We start from the raw sequence: 20,932 nt of genomic DNA on the forward strand, positions 1-20,932 counted from the left end.
GGCATACAAATCATAGAGAAGAGTTCTGACTAAACATGGTCCACTGGAGAAGGGAATGGCAAACCAATCCAGTATTCTTGCTTTGAGAATCCCATGAACAGTATGAAAAGGCCACAAGATATGACACTGAAAGATGACTAGGTTGGTAGGTGTCCATTATGCTACTGGGGAAGAGGGGAGAATTAGCTCCAGAAAGAATGAAGAGGCTGGGCCAAAGCAAAAATGATGCTCAGTTGTGGATGTATCCGGTGGGGAAAGTAAATTCCAATGCTGTAAATAACAATATTGCATAGGAACTTGAAATGTCTGCTCCATGAATCAAGGTAAATTGGACATGGCAAGAGTGAACATCAACATCTTAGGAATTGTTGAACTAAAATTCTATAGGTTTGAGTGAATTTAATTCAGATGCCCATCATATCAACTATTATGGGCAAAAATCCCTTAGAAGAAATGAAGCAGCCCTCTTAGTCAATGAGAGTTCAAAGTGTGGTACTTGGGTGCAATCTCAAAAACGACAGAATAATCTGTTTGTTTCCAAGGCAAACCATTCAGTATCACAGTAATCCAAGTCTATGCCCCAGTCACTAATGTTAGAGAAGATAAAGTTGAATGGTTCTATGAAGACCTATAAAATATCCTAGAACTAACACCAAAAAAGATGTTCTTTTCTTTATCAATTCAGTTCAGTTCAGTCACTCAGTCGTGTCTGACTCTTTGCGACCCCATGAATCGCACCACACCAGGCTTCCCGGTCCATCACCAACTCCCGGAGTTCACTCAGACTCACGTCCATGGAGTCACTGATGTCATCCAGCCATCTCATCCTCGGTCGTCCCCTTCTCCTCCTGCCCCCAATCCCTCCCAGCATCAGAGTCTTTTCCAATGAGTCAACTCTTCGCATGAGGTGGCCAAAGTACTGGAGCTTCAGCTTTAGCATCATTTCTTCCAAATAAATCCCAGGGTTGATCTTCAGAATGGTTTGATTGGATCTCCTTGCAGTCCAAGAGACTGTCAAGAGTCTTCTCCACCACCACAGTTCAAAAGCATCAATTCTTTGGTGCTCAGCCTTCTTCACAGTCCCACTCTCACATCCATACATGACCACAGGAAAAACCATAGCCTTGACTAGACGGACCTTAGTCGGCAAAGTAATGTCTCTGCTTTTGAATATGCTATCTTTTCTTCATAGGGGATAGCCTTCACTAGACGGACCTTAGTCGGCAAAATAATGTTTCTGCTTTTGAATATACTATCTTTTCTTCACAGGGGATTGGAATGCAAAACTGGAAAGTTAAGAGATACCTGGAGTAACAGGCAAGTTTAGCCTTTAAGTACAAAATGAAGCAGGGAAATGATTATCAGAGTTTGTCAAGAAAACACACTTGTAATTACAATTTCTTGCAATAACATGAGTCAGTTTTCATTACAATCCCCAAAAAGGCCGAAGAATGTTAAAAGTACCATATATTTGTGCTCATTTCACATTTTGCAAGGTGATGCTCAAAACCCTTCAAGCTAAGCTTCAGCAGTACATCAACTGAGAACTTCCAGATGTATCAGCTGGGTTGAGAAAATGCAGAGGAACTAGAGGCCACGTTGCCAACATCCACTGGATCATACAAAAATAAATGAAATTCCAGGAAAACATCTGCTTCATTGACTGTGCTAAGCTTTTGACTTTGTGGATCACAACAAACTGGAAAATTCTTAAAAAGATGGAAGTAGCAGACCACCTTACCTGTCTCCTTGGAAACCTATTTGCAGACAAGAAACAACAGTTAGAACTGGACATAGGATTACAGACTGGGAAACTGGGAAAGGAGTATGTTAAGGCTGTATATTCACCCTGCCTATTGAACTTCTGTGCACAGTACATTATGTGAAATGCCTGAATAGATGAATCACAAGCTGGAATCAAGATTCCTGGGAGAATTATCAACAACCTCAGATACTACTCTAATGGCAGAAAGTGAAGAGGAACTAAAAAGCCTATTGATGAGGATGAAGGAGTGAAAAAGCTGGGTTATACCTCAACCTTCAAAAAACTAAGATCATGGCATCAAGTGTTAGTTACTCAGTTGTGTCTGACTCTGCAATATAATGAACTATAGCCAGTCAGGCTCCTCTGTCCATAGAATTCTCCAGGCTAGTATACTGGAGTGGGTAGCCATTTCCTTCTCCAGGGGATCTTCCTGACCCAGGGGTGGAACCTGGGTCTCTGGCATTGCAGGCAGATCCTTTACTATCTAAGGCACCAGGGAAACTCATCCAGTCCCATTGCTCCTTAGCAAATAGATGGGGAAAATGTGGAAACAGTGACAAATTTTATTTTCTTGAGTTCCAAAGTCCCTGCAGACTGTGACTACAGCCATGGAATTAAAAGACTCTTCCTCCTTGGAAAGAAAAGTATGACAGACCTAGACAGTATATTAAAAAACAGATATCACTTTGCTGACAAAGGTCCCTATAGTCAAAACTATAATTTTTCCAGTAGTCATACGATATGAGAATTGGACCATAAGGAATGCTGAGTACCTTCTTTATGAAGAATTGATGCTTTGAAACTGTGGTGCTGGAGAAGACTCTTGAGAGTCACTTGGACTACAAGGAGATCAAACCAGTCAATCCTAAAGGAAATCAGCCTTGATTATTCATTGGAAGGACTGATGCTGAAGCCAAAGCTCTAGTACTTCGGCCACCTAATGCAAATAGCTGAGTAGCTGACTCATTGGAAAAGACCCTGATGCTGGGAAAGACTGAAGGCAGGAGGAGAAGGGGGTGACAGAGCATATGTTGGTTGGATAGCATCATTGACTCAAAAGACATGAGTTTGAGCAAACTCTGAGTGATAATGAAGGACAGAGCTGGCATGCTGCATTCTGTGGGACTGCAAGGGTTGGAAATGACTTAGTGACTGAACAACAACAATTTGTGATCAGTGTGAAATTTTTGGAATTCGTAGAAAATGTAAAATTAAAAAAAAAAAACGCTCTATTAACTTCACCAATTGAATGGAAACAACTATTAATGTTTTCTTCTTTATTTTTTTCAAATGATTTTGATGTATATACATTTTTTATTATATTCATCTTTTCAACTAATGATATATCCAAGGTATTTTGAACTCTTTAATCATTATATTTTTGAATATTTCCCAGTTCATGTGAATCTGGAATTTATTTAGATTAATTTTTCTTGTATTTAGAATTGTTTGATTTTTTTGGTGTGTGTCTATTTATTTATTTATTTTTATTTTTATTATAAATTTATTTATTTTAATTGGAGGTTAATTACTTTATAATATTGTGTTGGTTTTGCCATACATCAACATGAATCCTCCACAGGTATACACGTGTTCCCCATTCTGAACCCCCTTCCCACCTCCCTCCCCATACCATCCCTCTGGGTTGTCCCAGTGTACCAGCCTCAAGCATCCAGTATCATGCATTGGACCTAGACTGGCTATTCATTTCATATATGATATTATACATGTTTCAGTGCCATTCTCCCCAATCATCCCACCCTCTCCCTCTCCCACAGAGTCCAAAAGCCTGTTTTTTTAATCCATGCTTCTTACAATTTTCAGCTGCATTAATTGGCCATAGTTTAACTTAAACATTCCCCTTAGTGATATTGGAGATTTAGAAATTTTTCATTGTTTTAATATTCAGATTAATTCAGTTCAGTCCCTCAGTCGTGTCCAACTATTTGTGACCCCACGAACCGTAGCACTCCAGGTCTCCCTGTTCATCATCAACTCCTGGAGATTACCCAAACTCATGTCCATTGAGTCAGTGATGACATCTAACCAATTAATCCTCTGTCGTCCCCTTATCTTCCTGCCTTCAATCTTTCCCAGCATCAGGGTATTTTTAAATGAGTCAGCTCTTCACATCAGGTGGCCATAATATAGCAGTTTCAGTTTCAACATCATTCCTTCCAATGAACACCCAGAATGATCTCGTTTAGGATGGACTGATTGGATCTCCTTGCAGTCCAAGGGACTCACAAGAGTCTTTTCCAACACCACAGTTCTCAAGCATCAATTCTTTGGTGCTCAGCATTCTTCATAGTTCAACTCTCACATCCGTACATGGCTACTGGAAAAATGATAGCCTTGCCGTCTGAGCCACCAGGGAAGTACATCCTTGAGTAGACAGACCTTTGTTGACAAAGTAACATCTCTGCTTTTCAATATGCTGTCTAAGTTGATCATAACTTTCCTTCCAAGGAGTAGGTGTCATTCAATTTCATGGCAGCAATCACCATCTGCAGTGATTTTGGAGCCCAAAAAATAGTCAGCCACTGTTTCCACTGATTTCCAATCCACTTGCCATGAAGTGATGGGACCAGATGCCATGATCTTAGTTTTCTGAAGGTTGAGCTTTAAGCCAACTTTTTCACTCTCCTCTTTCACTTTCTTCAAGAGGCTCTTTAGTTCTTCTTCACTTTCTGCCATAAGGGTGGTGTCATCTGCATATCTGAGGTTATTGATATTTCTCCTGACAAACTTGATTCCAGCTTGTGCTTCATCCAGCCCAGCGTTTCTCATGATGTACTCTGCATATAAGTTAAATAAGCAGGGTGACAACATACAGCCTTGATGTACTCCTTTCCCAATTTGGATCCATTCTGTTGTTCCATGTCCTGTTCTAACTGATGCTTCCTGACTCGCATACAAGTTTCTCAAGAGGCAGGTTAGGTGGTCTGGTATTCCCATCTCTTTCAGAATTTTCCACAGTTTATTGTGATCCACACAGTAAAGGCTTTGGCATAGCCAATAAAGCAGAAATAGATGTTTTTCTGGAACTCTCTTGCTTTTTTGATGATGCAGTGAATGTTGGCAATTTGATCTCTAGTTCCTCTGCCTTTCCTAAAACCAGCTTGAATATCTGGAAGTTCATGGTTCTGTACTGCTGAAGACTGACTTGGAGAATTTTGAGCATTACTTTACTAGCATGTGAGATGAATGAATTGTGCAGTAGTATGAACATTCTTTGGCATTGCCTTTCTTTGGGATTGGAATGAAAACTGACCTTTTCCAGTCCTGTGGCCACTGCTGAGTTTCCCAAATTTGCTGACATATTAAGTACAGCACTTTCACAGCATCATCTTTCAGGATTTGAAATAGCTTAACTGGAATTCCACAACCTCCACTAGTTTTGTTCTTAGTGATGCTTCCTAAGATCCACTTGACTTCACATTCCAGGATGTCTGGCTCTAGGTGAGTGATCACACCATTGTGATTATCTGGATCAAGAAGTTCTTTTGTTGTACAGTGCTTCTGTGTATTCTTGCCACCTCTTCTTAATATCTTCTGGTTCTGTTAGGTCCATACCATTTCTGTCCTTTATTGAGCTCATTTTGCATAAAATTTTCCCTTGGTATCTCCAATTTTCTTGAGGAGATCTTTAGTCTTTCCCATTCTATTGTTTTCCTCTATTTTTTGCATTGATCGCTGAGGAAGGCTTTCTTATCTTTCCTTGCTATTCTTTGGAATTCTGCATTCAAATTGGTATCTTTCCTTTTCTCCTTTGCTTTTATTATTCAGTTCAGTTCAGTCGCTAAGTCTTGTCCAACTCTTTGCGACCCCATGAATCGCAGCATGCCAGGCCTCCAAGTCCATCACCAACTCCCGGAGTTCACTCAGCTCCACATCCATCGAGTCAGTGATGCCATCCAGTTGTCTCATCCTCTGTCGTCCCCTTCTCCTGCCCCTAATCCCTCCCAGTATCAGAGTCTTTTCCAATGAGCCAACTCTTTGCATGAGGTGGCCAAAGTACTAGAGTTTCAGCTTTAGCATCATTCCTTCCAAAGAAATCCCAGGGCTGATCTCCTTCAGAATGGACTGGTTGGATCTCCTTGTAGCCCAACGTACTCTCAAGAGTCTTCTCTAACACCACAGTTCAAAAACATCAATTCTTCGGTGCTCAGCTTTCTTCACAGTCCAACTCTCACATCCATACATGATCACTGGAAAAACTATAGCATTGACTAGATGGACATTTGTTGGCAAAGTAATGTCTCTGCTTTTCAATACACTATCTAGGTTGGTCATAACTTTTCTACCAAGGAGTAAGCATCTTTTAATTTCATGGCTGCTGTCACCATCTCAGTGATTTTGGAGCCCAAAAAAAGAAAAAGTCTGACACTGTTTCCACTGTTTCCCCATCTATTTGCCATGAAGTGATGGGATCAGATGCCATGATCTTCGTTTTCTGAATGTTGAGGTTTAAGCCAACTTTTTCACTCTTCTTTTTCACTTTCATCAAGAGGCTTTTTAGTTCCTCTTCACTTTCTGCCATAAGGGTGGTGTCATCCATATATCTGAGGTTATTGATATTTCTCCTGGCAATCTTGATTCCAGCTTGTGTTTCTTCCGGTAGCGTTTCTCATGATGTACTCTGCATATAAGTTAAATAAGCAGGGTGACAATATACAGCCTTGATGTGCTCCTTTTCCTATTTGGAACCTGTCTGTTGTTCCATGTCCAGTTCTAACTGTTGCTTCCTGACCTGTATACAGATTTCTCAAGAGGCAGGTCAGGTGGTCTGGTATTCCTATCTCTTTCAGAATTTTCCACAGTTTATTGTGATCCACACAGTCAAAGACTTTGGCATAGTCAGTTAAGCAGAAATAGATGTTTTTCTGGAACTCTCTTGCTTTTGCGATGATCCGGTGGATGTTGGCAATTTGATCTCTGGTTCCTCTGGCTTTTCTAAAGCCAGCTTGAACTTGTGGAAGTTCACTGTTCACATATTGCTGAAGCCTGGCTTGGAGAATTTTGAGCATTACTTTACTAGCATGTGAGATGAGTGCAATTGTGCAGTAGTTTGAGCATTCTATGGTGTTTCCTTTCTTTGGGATTGGAATGAAAACTGACCTTTTCCAGTCTTGTGGCCCCTGCTGAGTTTTCCAAATTTGCTAGCATATTGAGTGCGGCACTTTTACAGCATCATCTTTCAGGATTTCATACCTTAAAATTTTATCAATCAAAATTTTTCAAAGTGGTATTATATATAATGGGCTTGTAAACATGTATAACACTCTTAATATAAATTGCCAAATTTCTTCTCTGTGAAAGTATACCAGTTATACTAGCATGGATAGCAATTGTCCCCTTTCAGCACTTTCTCTTTACAAGTATATGTACTTGCTTTAAGTCTTAGTAGATTAAATGATTTTATATTTAGCATGTATATTTAAACTTTTCAACTTTTGTTACCTATCTGTGTTTTATAAAAATAAATACATATTTTTCATAAATGTAAATAATTGTGCTTTCAAAAGTTGAGCTTGCACCATTTGAAAATCTGTATATCTTTTCTCTGTATTTGTAATATTATATTTTGATTTTTAACTTCTTGAAGGAATTTTTTTCATTCATCTGCTAATTTTTGCTTTTCATGACTGTGTATCATGGTAAAAGGCATTTATTTCTTTGACAGAAGGAAAAACTGTATTTTATCTTTTACAGTAGTTTTAATGCCCTCATTAACACTTAGTACAAAACAGTAATGACTTAGTGAATTAAATGGAGAAAAGACTAGTGAAATGTATTTTTTTTTATTGGTTTTAGTTTATTTTACAAAAATGTACAATTCAGTGGTTGTGTTATTCACTAAGCTGTGTAGCCATTATCAGTATTATATATCATTATACTACATTCTAAAAGACGTTGAATGAGTGACCTGAAATCCTGAAATGTGAGATCTACATTAAAGACTAACTGACAAGATTGAAAGGTGAGATGCTCTAGATAATATACCATCAAAAATTGCTCTCAGAATTTGCTTCATTGTTTTATAATCTACTGTCAAAATGATGTATTACTTATTTTTTTTTTAAATCTTCAATTAACCCAAAAAGTGATGAACAGCTCTTTTGACCCTGGATTCAGAAATAATTATGACATTATGCAATATGTAACTTGAAAAGAATCAGACAGTGTTCATGGTCAGTTACTTCTACTATGATATTTTATAATCTATGCATATAAGTCAGTGAAGATCACTCCACCTTACAGTGCTTCAAATGGACTTAGTCTAAAGTGAATAATCAAGTGTGCATGTTGTTCTTATACACCCGTCTTATACCCACCTAAAGTATTCATTCTTGAAAGATGAACAAGTTGATTTTATCTGCCACTGATAAAGTTTATAAGAATGCAGTTATTTTGGACTTATAGACATGTTTTATTGAGTAGAATATTAGAATAGAAAATATGTAGATACTTTACACTATAGATTTTTGCTATCAAAGTGAAACTATCATATTTCATAATAAGTGTCATTTATTCTGTTGTCTTGTTTTGGGCAAGCAATATGTTATGGTTTTAAAAATAATAGAACATTTTATGTTATTCAAATAGCATTAATGTGGATGTTAAAAATGTGAAAACAAACCATGTTGAAATGTAGAGGCATATGCTATCACATGAACTTGCAAATGCTGTATTATATAATAAATATATTAAGAAAGTCCTTAATAATTTTACATATTCAATGCACAGTTATCTTTATTCCTATGAAATCTGTTTCTCTGTCATTTTCTGTAATTTATCCATTTTCTCACTGAAAACATAAAGGTTTAAAACTGTGTCTCCAGATTCTGAGATTACCATAAGATTTTACATTATATTTATTATACTTTAGTTTATTACACTAAATGTTACACTTTAGTATATTACTAGTGTGTTGCACTTTATTTAATTTCTAATAAAGGCAGAAATCATGGTAAATTTTACATTGTGGATACTTCTAATTCATACTGGTGAAAAGAGGTGGTGATAAGGATGGTAAACCCTTCTTTTAAATGTCAGAAACAAATGAAGCAGCCATGTGCATAACTATCATCCACTTTTCTGGGCTAAAGCAACTGTGTTTTATTCTCCAAATGAACAGAATGAAGAAAAAAGAAAGCTACATATCAGGATATTTAGATTGAAGCATTAAAATTCTTTCCTGTTGATCTAGGTTAATTTCATGTACTAATACATCAATAATCAGTTGGCTCATTTCCAAATCCTTAGTTAACAAATAGGGGAATAATTTAGGCAATACATTGTGGATGGGAAAAGTAGTCTTAAGATAAAAGAGAAAATGCACTGTGACCACCATTTGGAAACAATTAATGGTCAATATGGAGACTTTGACAACCACTGTGATCAGTGTGCACTCTTTAAAGCCATATAAAGCAACAGTGTGACAGATTAACCAGATAAATTGCTCTTGTTCTGTATACTGTTCCCATATTCTGGCAGAATACTAGTTATGATCAGGGATTAAGACTGGTTAAGGAGCAGTGGCTTGGAAGTCATATTTCCTAATTTGAATTCTTACTTTAGTCAAAACTATGGTTTTTCCAGTAGTCATGTACAGATGTGAGAGTTAGAACATAAAGAAGGCTGTGAGAGTGAAAGTGAAAGTGAAAGCATGTCCGACTCTTTGTGACCCCATAGTCCGTGGCTGAGCACCTAAAAATTCATGCTTTTGAACTGTGGTGCTGGAGAAAACTCTTGAGAGTACCTTGGACTGCAAGGAAATCAAACCAGTCAATCCTAAAGTAAATCAATCCTGAATATTCATTGGAAGGACTGATGCTGAAGCTCAATATTTAGGCCACCTGATGCAGATAGCCAACTCATTGGAAAATAACCTGATGCTTGGAAAGATTGAGGGAAGGAGGAGAATGTGGCAACAGAAGATGAGATGGTTGGAATGCATCACTGACTCAATGGACATGAATTTAGCAAGCTCCAGGAGATGGTGGACAGGGAAGCTTAGCATGCTGCATGCAGTTCATGGAGTCTCAAAATTAGACCCGACTGAGTGACTGAACAACAAAAACTACTTCCCAAGTCTCTGACTTGGGGAAAGTTATTTGACCTGTCAGTATTCCAGCCTTTTTATTTTTAAAATTGAGAAAAATCATCATATTATTTTATAGACAGATTGTGAGGGTTAGGTTATTTATACATGTAAGATCCATGTGCCTGGCACATAATAAACTCTCATGTATGTTGAAGTGAATTGAAGTTGCTCAGTCATGTCTGACTCTTTGCAACCCCATGAACTGTAGCCTACCAGGCTCCTCAGTCCATGGAATTTTCCAGGCAAGAATACTGGAGTGAGTTGCCATGTATGTTAGTCATTTTTGAAATATGAGTTGTTTGTGGGCTTGCTATTTCATTGCAACCACAACAAAAGTGTCAGATATAATTACTCAGTTGTGCCTGACTCTTTGTGATCTCATGGACTGTAGTGCATCAGGCTCCTTTGTCAAACAGTTGTCCAGGCAAGAATATTGGAGCACTTAGTCATTGCCTTCTTCAGGGGATCGTCCCAAAACAGGGATCAAACCCAGGTCTCCTGCATTTCAAGCAGATTTTTTTTTTACCACCGAGCCATGAGGGAAGCCCATCAAATATAAAATTAAAGACAAAGTTATTAGTTGTCTTGTTCAGCTAAGTTCAGGTCAGCTTAGCTGCTCAGTCATATCCGACTCTTTGCGACTCCGTGAACCACAGCACACCAGGCCTCCTGTCCATCACCAACTCCTGGAGTCCACTCAAACCCATGTCAATTGAATCGGTGATGCCATCCAACCATCTCATCCTCTGTCGTCCGCTTCTCCTCCTGCCCTCAATCTTTCTCAATGACAGGGTTTTTTCAGATAAGTCAGCTTTTCTCATCAGGTGGCCAAAGTACTGGAGTTTCAGCTTCAACATCAGTCCTTCCAATGAACACCTGGGACTGATCTCCTTTAGGATAGACTGGTTGGATCTCCTTGAAGTTCAAGGGTCTCTCAAGAGTCTTCTCCAACACTACAATTCAAAAGCATCAATTCTTCAGTGTTCAACTTTCTTCACAGTCCAAGTCTCACATCCATACATGACCATTGGAAAAAACCGTGGCCTTGACTAGATGGACCTTTGTTGACAAAGTAATGTCTGCTTTTCAATATGCTGTCTAGGTTGGTCATAACTTTCCTTCCAAAGAGTAAGCGTTTTTTAATTTCATGGCTGGAATCACCATCTGCAGTGATTTAGGAGCCCAGAAAAATAGTCAGCCACTGTTTCCACTGTTTCCCCATCTATTTCCCATGAGGTGATGGAACTGGATGCCATGATCTTAGTTTTCTGAATGTTGAGCTTTAAGCCAACTTTTCCACTCTCCTCTTTCACTTTCATCAAGAGGCTTTTGAGTTCTTCTTCACTTTCTGCCATAAGGGTGGTGTCATTTGCATATCTGAGGTTATTGATATTTCTCCTGGCAATCTTGATTCCAGCTTGTGCTTCTTCCAGCCCAGCGTTTCTCATGATGTACTCTGCATAGAAGTGAAATAAGCACGGTAACAGTATACAGCCTTGACGTGCTCCTTTTCCTATTTGGGACCAGTCTGTTGCTGCATGTTCAGTTCTAACTGTTGCTTCCTGACCTACATACAGATTTCTCAAGAGGCAGGTCATGCAGTCTGATATTCCCATCTCTTTCAGAATTTTCCACAGTTTATTGTGATCCACACAGTCAAAAGCTTTGGCATAGTCAATCAAGCAGAAATAGATGATTTTCTGGAAGTTTCTTGCTTTTTCGATGATCCAGAGAATGTTGGCAATTTGATTTCTGGTTCCTCTGCCTTTTCTAAACCAGCTTGAGCATCTTGAAGTTCACAGTTCACGTATTGCTGAAGCCTGGCTTGGAGAATTTTGAGCATCACTTTACTAGCGTGTGAGATAAGTGCAATTGTGCGGTAATTTGAGCATTCTCTGGCATTGCCTTTCTTTGGAATTGGAATGAAAACTGACCATTTCCAGTCCTGTGGCCACTGCTGAGTTTTCCAAATTTGCTGGCATATTGAGTGCAGCACTTTCACAGCATCATCTTCCAGGATTTGAAATAGCTCAATTGGAATTCCATCAGCTCCACTAGTTTTTTTCATAGTGATGCTTTCTAAGGCCCCCTTGACTTCGCATTCCAGGATGTCTGGCTCTAGGTGAGTGATCACACTCTTATGATTGTCTGGGTCATGAAGATCTTTTTTTGTACAGTTCTGTGTATTCTTGCCACCTCTTCTTAATAACTTTTACTTCTGTTATGTCCCTACAGTTTCTGTGTTTTATTGCACCCATCTTTGCATGAAATGTTCCCTTGGTATCTCTAATTTTCTTGAAGAGATCTCTAGTCTTTCACATTCTATTGTTTTCCTCTATTTCTTTGCTTTGATCTCTCAGGAACGCTTTCTTAACTCTCCTTGCTATTCTTTGGAACTCTGCTTTCATATGCTTATATCTTTCCTTTTCTTCTTTGCTTTTCACTTCCGTCTCACAGCTATTTGTTAGGCCTCCTCAGACAGCCATTTTTCTTCTTTGCATTTCTTTTTCTTGGGGATTGTCTTGATTTCTGTCTCTGTACAGTGTCACAAACCTCTGTTCATAGTTCATCAGGCACTCTGTCTATCAGATCTAGTCCTTTAAATCTATTTCTCACTTCCACTGTATAGTCATAAAGGATTTGATTTAGGTCATGCCTGAATGGTCTAGTGCTTTTCTCCACTTCCTTCAATTTAAATCTGAATTTGGCAATAAGCAGTTCATGATCTGAGCCACAGTCAGCCTCCGGTCTAGTTTTTGCTGACTGTACAGAGCTTCTCCATTTTTGGCTGCAAAGAATATAATCAATCTGATTTCGGTGTCAACCATCTGGTGATGCCCACGTGTAGACTCTTCTATTGTGTTGTTGGATGAGGGTGTTTGCTATGACCATTGCGTTCTCTTGGCAGAACTCCATTAGCCTTTGCCACGCTTCATTCTGTACTCTAAGGCTGAATTTACTCCAGATGTTTCTTGACTTCCTCATTTTGCATGCCAGTCCCCTATAATGAAAAGGACATCTTTTTTGGGTGTTGTTTGAAGTTATTTGTCCTGTTACTAACTTTATTAATAAAATTGATATTCTTAACAAGAAACAAGCCTGGTGAGAAAATATATATATATATATTGAAATAATTAGAGCCTTTAAAACTGAGAATTCTGAGGTGTACATGAAACAGCTTTTCAGGGTAAGACTTTGTAAGTAATAATGCTTTTATTAATGAATTCTCAAGGTATAAATACTATTTGTGCAGCTTTTGCAAGAAAAATTAAATAAGATATTATGTCCCAATTTTGATGTTGAGTCATAATTGCAAGGTAGAAAATGTGATATTTGTGACATTTCACATGGGCTTCCCTGGTGGCTAAGGTGGTAAAGAATCTTCCTGAAATGCAGGAGACCTAGGTTCGATCCCTGGGTTGGGAGAAGGAATGGCTACCCACTGCAGTATTCTTGCCTGGAGAATTCCATGGACAGAGGAGCCTCGAGGGCTACAGTTCATAAAGTCTCAAAGAGTCAGACACAACTGAAAGACCAACATACACACTAAAGAATTTCAATCAGCAGATTTGTTTTTGTCTATGGCAAAAATAAATAAATAAATAAGACAAATAAAGTAAAGACGTAGGAATGTCAACTCTCAAACTAGAGATTAAGACTACTTTACATATGTAGCACTTAAAATATAGCATGAATTTGGGAATTAACCAAAAGTTTTGTCTTTATATCAGAAAATAAAATAACAAGTGGCATTGAAAATCAATCAAACGGTGACATATTTTAAAAAGAAGAAAATGTTCTTTATGTCTCTTTTAATTTCTTTCTTTTTAACCTCAAAGTATGTTAAAAATTTCACATACTCCAGAAAAAAAAAAAATGCATTTGAACTAAAGATTTAAGGTGGTTATTTTATGTAGTTAAATCAAAATAAATCAATAAACAATTATTTTTATACAACCTCATCCTCCTTTGAATACCACTATTAATCTTGAATTAATTTTCTCATACAATTGTTATAACAAGTAGCAACATTATTGGTTTTTATACCCCAAATCCTATTTTTTAAAAAATATAAAATATGCAGGGAAAATATATTGTCTGCAAATCAATATTAAAGAAAGAGATTAAAGCAATATTTCATTTATACAACCAGATAACAAGATTGACTATTCCTTGTTCGAGTACAAACAAATCTTCTATAAAGAGTAACACAAAAATAGTAAATTTTGCTTCTTTTCATTCTTTCACCCATGACTCTTTTTCTTATATGTTTAATCACTAGCTTTCATCTGTAAAAACTGTGTATGTGTACTATGGAGTCTCAAAGCAAGGGAACTATCATTCCACATTGGCTTCTGGTCAATACATATATTTTCCTCAGACTTTGCTGCTGCATAATATTCATCCTTCTGTCAGCCCTTAAAAATACAATAGGTCCCAGACTCTCTAAACTCATTTCTTTTTATGACTTTGTTATTAACTTATTTCACCTATTAGTTTTCTGTTGCTAGATTTCAACAGGAAGCTCTAAGTCTTTAACTTCAATCTAGTGAGAGAGCTACATCTCATTAGAAGGCCTTACTGCATATATTCAAAATGAATCTCATATTCTTTTTGTGTAATATTGACCATTACTGAGATAACATGCAAGTCAAACTCCTTACCCATCTATACATTACATTTCACAGTAATTGACAACTTATGTAGACATATTTGAGAAATTTGCTTTTTTAAAATAGAAGTTTCTTGTTTTTTTACTTCAGGATTTCTCTTTTTCCTTTTTTTTTTTCTTTGCCAGAGTTTTATTTCTTACTTCTAGTCATTTGCTACTTCCCATTCATTGGCCTTCATTTTTATCAGAACTGAGTAAGCTTCAGTCAGTAGATGGGGAAAATAGAATAAGAAAGACTAAATACTGCAGTCCAAGAAGTTAATGCATAGACTGAATTTTTTAACTACAGGGGTAGGAATAAACCATGGTTATTCTGAGGGTGAAAATAAGATTCATATTATAGATACACATTCCTGGGAGAAAAAACATGGAAGACAATAAGAACTATCATGGAAATTTCCAAATTGAACCTAAGCTATCTGAAGTATAGGTTCAAGAGATAAGATTTTCAGGATTGATGTTCATTTATGAGACAATTACCAAAGATCTAAAAAGACTAAAAATGGAATTGAAATGCTTTCATCAGGTTCAGGAGACAAAACCATTTGGAGATTAAAATGCATGAACAAAAACCTGGTCTCTCTTATGAAAGGAATCTTATCTGGTCATTGTTGAAAGCCCTGGGAGAAGTAAGTGGAAGGATATATGACATAAACTCTACTAATAAATTAAGACTAAGACCCAATTATTGGGGAATTTTAGCATAAAGCTGAAGTTGAATGTTATAAATCAGAGCAAAAAAGCAGTCATTAAAAAGAGAGTTAAACAAATTTAGAGCAAGCATAATAATAATTATGATGGTTCTCATTTATTGAATAACTTTTAAGTCAGGAACTGTACATACAATATTTCTGATCTGTGTTAGTTGCTTGGTCATGTCCTACTCTGTGACCCCATGGACTGTAGCCCATCAGGCTCTTCTGTCCATGGGAAGTCCACTGGAGTGGGTAGCCATTCAGTTTGCCATGGGATCTTCCCAACCCAGGTCTCTTGCACTGCAGGCAGATTCTTTAACAAATTAGCCACCAAGGAAGCCCCATATCTAAAAATAGATATTATTGATCCTGTTTTGCTGAGGCAAAAGAAAAACAAAAAATTACTTGTAATATAAGCACTGGGCCTGAAATTCAAACCATGGCTTTTTAAAGTTCTAAATCGTCACCATTTTATTCTTAAATATTAGTTCAGTTCAGTTTAGTTCAGTCACTCAGTCATGTCTGACTCTTTGCGACCCCATGAATCGCAGCATGCCAGGCTTCCCTGTCCATCACCAACTCCCGGAGTTCACTCAGACTCACGTCCATCGAGTCAGTGATGCCATCCAGCCATCTCATTCTCTGTCATCCCCTTCTCCTCCTGCCCCCAATCCATCCCAGCATCAGAGTCTATTCCAATGAGTCAACTCTTTGCAGGAGGTGGCCAAAGTACCGGAGTTTCAGCTTCAGCATCATTCTGTCCAAAGAAATCCCAGGGCTGATCTCCTTCAGAATGGACTGGTTGGATCTCCTTGCAGTCCAAGGGACTCTCAAGAGTCTTCTCCAAAACCACAGTTCAAAAGCATCAGTTCTTCAGCGTTCAGCCTTCTTCACAGTCCAACTCTCACATCCATACATGACCACTGGAAAAACCATAGCCTTGACTAGACAGACCTTTGTTGGCAAAGTAATATCTCTGCTTCTCAATATGCTATCTAGGTTGGTCAAAACTTTCCTTCCAAGGAGTAAGCGTTTTTTAATTTCATGGCTGCAGTCACCATCTGCAGTGATTTTGGACCCCCCAAAAATAAAGTCTGACACTGTTTCCACTGTTTCCCCATCTATTTCCCATGAAGTGATGGGACCAGATGCCATAATCTTCGTTTTCTGAATGTTGAGCTTTAAGCCAACTTTTTCACTCTCCTCTTTCACTTTCATGAAGAGGCTTTTGAGTTACTCTTCACTTTCTGCCATAAGGGTGGTGTCATCTGCATATCTGAGGTTATTGATATTTCCCCTGGAAATCTTGATTCCAGCCTGTTTTTCTTCCAGCCCAGCGTTTCTTATGATGTAGTCTGCATAGAAGTGAAATAAGCAGGGTAACAACATACAGCCTTTACGTAATCCTTTTCCTATTTGGAATCAGTCTGTTGTTCCAAGTCCAGTTCTAACTGTTGCTTCCTGACCTACATATAGATTTCTCAAGAGGTAGGTCAGGTGGTCTGGTATTCCCATCTCTTTCAGAATTTTCCACAGTTTATTGTGATCCACACAGTTAAAGGCTTTGGCATAGTCAATAAAGCAGAAATAGATGTTTTTTTTCTGGAACTCTCTTGCTTTTTAGATTATCCAGCAGATGTTGGCAATTTAATCTCTCGTTCCTCTGCCTTTTCTAAAGCCAGCTTGAACATCTGGAAGTTTACAGTTCATGTATTGCTGAAGCCTGGCTTGGAGAATTTTAAGCATTACTTTACCAGCGTGTGAGATAAGTGCAATTGCGCGGTAGTTTGAGCATTCATTCTTTGGCTTTGTCTTTCTTTTTAAATATTACATATCATCAATCAATTGAGTACAGGAGAGTGTGCCCAACAAATCCAGTACCATGTTTCCACAAATTCAAATTTAAAATTAGTATTCTGATAGTTGTTATGTATAGCTTAAGCTTGTTTTTTATAGCACCTTGATGATATATTAATAGCTCATTCCTTTCCATCCTGTATTCACATTATAACTAAAATTAGATATTCTGAAGTATAAAATCCATGCAAGCAACCATGTGTTGAATGTTACCATGTTTTCTTTTAGCTAAATTACTTGAACTTCTCATAAGTTCTAGTGCCAATTTTATTTACGTTGTTGTAACTCATTTATTATTTGGTGAAAAAACTGCTTTTTTACAAAGTAAGGATAAGTTAGTTCTTAGGGTAAAAATTCTGAACCATTGAGTTTTGTTGTGTTGACAGATTGACATGAGGATCACAGGGGGTAGATTCTTCAGTACTAGGTAATCTCTAGTTCTAAATTGACCTGTTATTTTCTCCCTGTAAAGAGGACTGGACCAATTCATCTTTCCATCTCAAGATAAATTTCATGACCCTTTCTATGTAAATGAAAAAAACCAAGATCAAATTACCATCTTGGAATCTTTATGATAGGTTTATATGTTTATCTTAGTTATTAAAATCTTGCTACTCTACTTGTCTAAAGGATGTGAAGTGTGAAAGTCGCTCAGTCATGTCTGACTCTTTGCGACCTAATGGACTGTAGCCTGCCAGGCTTCTCTGTCCATGGAATTCTCTAGGCCAGAATACTACAGTGGGTAGCCTTTCCCTTCTCCAGGACATCTTCCGAACCTAGTGATTGAACCCAGGTCTCTGGCGTTGCAGCAGGTTCTTTACTGTCTGAGCCACAAGGGAAGCCCAAAGATCAAAATATATTCCTACCCGACATGGGGCAACATTTCATTAAGGAAGAGTGAGCACTATTTTTTATTTAGATCACTTTCTAATCCTATTAAATTATGCAAGTCTGTAAGGGGTGAGTTGGGCCTAAGGGAGAGCCTCCAGGCCCATCTTATAGATAAATTTGCATGAAAGAACGAAAAGACCAGTGTGTACCACGAGGGAGAAAGTTCAAAGTGAGCCAAGATAATTGAGCTGCTCTATTAAGAATCCTCTTAAATTTGCAACTGAAAGCTACCCCTTCTAGCATGGAAACCCACTTATGTACTTAACATTGACATTTATCCGCATTCCTGAAGCTTGTGAGTCCTATAACAATATGAATTTGAATGAAAGAAATTAATCTTGAGCTCCCCACAGAGGTTAGACCAAGTTATATATTGCTGATGTCATAATTGTTGAAGAAATACTTCTGGATGACTGAATGTTATTTATCTCTCTCTCATATATCTATTCTTGTGATTATATGGAAACCATTTTACATGATTTAGTAATATCACTGTTGCTGTTTTTCATACTGTTTTCATGAAAGTTTATTATTTGTAGCCAACCAGAAATAAAATCTGAGCTATTTTAGATCCCTTCTATTTACATCAATTATTTGATAAATATTTTTTTCTCAGTAATTCAAATGTCTTTTATGCTTTAATTTTCTTGAAAGTGTTTTACTTTGAACATTAATAGATATTATCCAATGCTATTTGTATCAAACTAAGAATTGGTATTTACCAGTGGAACCTCACTAAATCCATACTCCCCAGTTTTCTAACTCTAATCCACATTATTGATGTCAAAATATTCAGATGTTTCTCTGAATTCTTAATAAGCACCTTACATTTAATATACTCTATTGAGGTTGGAGGCTCTGTATAATTTACTTTCCTAGAAAGAGGCATGGCAAATGAGAAATGAGACAAGACAGTAATTAAGGCAGGCTTTCATTTTACTATCATTGGCAGTTAAATGTGACAGTTACAGTGAATACTTCATAATAAGCCATTCCCTAGATGGTGAGATTGACATTTGTAAATAGTTTAAAGATAGGGAATAGAGATTTCATGATTGGATGACTGAAAAAATAGCAGTAAAACTTACCCTAATGATTCCTTATGCCCTCAACATTATCCGCTGTGGCATCACTCTTAATTCCCAGTGAAGTTCATCTCATATTGTAAATGATTCAGTAATACACTACCTGCCTATAGCCTACAGGACTTCTTTATTTGTTGTACCATCTCATAATTATCTAAGAATGAAAGCAGATTCAACCACTCTATATAGTTTCTAATATTCAGAGATTAGAATAATATTATGGATAATTCCTTACCCATAAGTTTTTTTTTTTTCCTCTTCTTATACCCCTGTACAGCAGCATGATTTAGTCTGAAAGAGATAAAATACATATAGAAAAAGTAAGAAGCCCCAAACGTACTCTTTCTGAGCTTGAGGATTATGGGAAGGAGAGGAAGGCAGGGATAGAAGAGAAAGTGCTAGAATTCTTAATAAAGAGTACTGAGGAGAGGGAACAAAAACTCTGAAGAATTTACCATAGGATACAGTGTTACTTTAAGGGACTATTTAAGTTATGAAATTGAAATTTGTTAGCATATTTTAAAAATTACTTGTTTATATTTGGATCTGCTGGGTCATCGTTACTTCATGGATTTTTCTTTCTTTGTGGTGAGTGGGGACTACTCTTTAGTTGCAGTGGGTGGCCTTCCCATTGTGGTAGCTTCTCTTGTGGATCACAGACTCTCAGATGAAGGGACTTCAGTAGTTGTGGCTCCCAAGCTTAGTTGGTCCACGGCACATGGGGTCTTTCCAGATCAGGGACTGAACCTGTATCTCCTGCGTTGGCAGGTGGATTCTTTACCACTGAGCCACCAAGGATGCCTGAAATTTGTTAGAATGTCAATTCATTCAACAAATATATATTGAGAGCCCATTCTGTGTCAGATACTGTTTAGATGGTAATGACACAGCACTTATTAAACAGATCATCTTCTGCCAAGTGATCATAGGGAATTCTCTTTGAGCCCATAGCTATGTGTTTAAGTAAGATCAGCAATTTGGCAAGGACAGGGACATTGTTAGTGGATCAAATTGTTCATACAACGCATCTGTGCCTTTAGGACTTAGGGTGAGAACAAAATTCAGTGATAACACTAGAGGTTGAGCTATTGAGAAAATACATTGATGTGATTTAAATGGATGAGATAGACTGATTATGAAGCGGAAACAGGTTGCAGGGGTACTTAGTAGCTCACTCTTTGTCATTTTATCCTCACTAGAGCTTGGTAGCCCACTGGGAGATGCTGGGTTGAGATGTCAAAACTCTATGTCAAAAACTCAGAGAGCTCTTATCCTACTGAATTTGCTTCCATAGAGTACTCATATAATCTGCAAAAAATTCAAATTTCATTGGCTTCTTCTGCTCACAATGGTCACTGTCAGAGGGATTTCTTCTGTAAACTAGCTGGGGGCTCATCTATTATTTCATGCCTCACTAAAGTATTGCAGCTTTGCTTTTACCTGGTAAGTAGAAGAAAAATTCACATGTAGAAAGTGTGCTTTCCCAATTCAAAGTGACTCATCTGATAGTTTTCCTTCTTAATAGCAGTATATAGAGTGTGCAGCAAAAAGTCTATTATTTTTAAGTAATATTTGGGATCCTAGAATATTACATGTTCACTTGCTATGTGCAATCCCCAGTCGTGTCCAACTCTTTGTGACTCATGACTGTAGCCCATCAGGCTCCTCTGTCCATGGAATTTTCCAGGCAAGAATACTGGAGTGGGTTGTCATTTCCTATATACCTCAGTGAATTTTATTTTGTTTCATTCTATAACAGACATATAGAAGTAATTGCTACTGTCTTCCTTTTAGGTGTTTTAAGCTAAATAAAGGTGATGAATGTGGTAGACTACTATGCTATCTTTGGTTAACAGT

Source organism: Capricornis sumatraensis, chromosome 3 (assembly GCF_032405125.1).
Source record: "Capricornis sumatraensis isolate serow.1 chromosome 3, serow.2, whole genome shotgun sequence".
In the NCBI taxonomy this organism is placed as follows: Eukaryota; Metazoa; Chordata; class Mammalia; order Artiodactyla; family Bovidae; genus Capricornis; species Capricornis sumatraensis.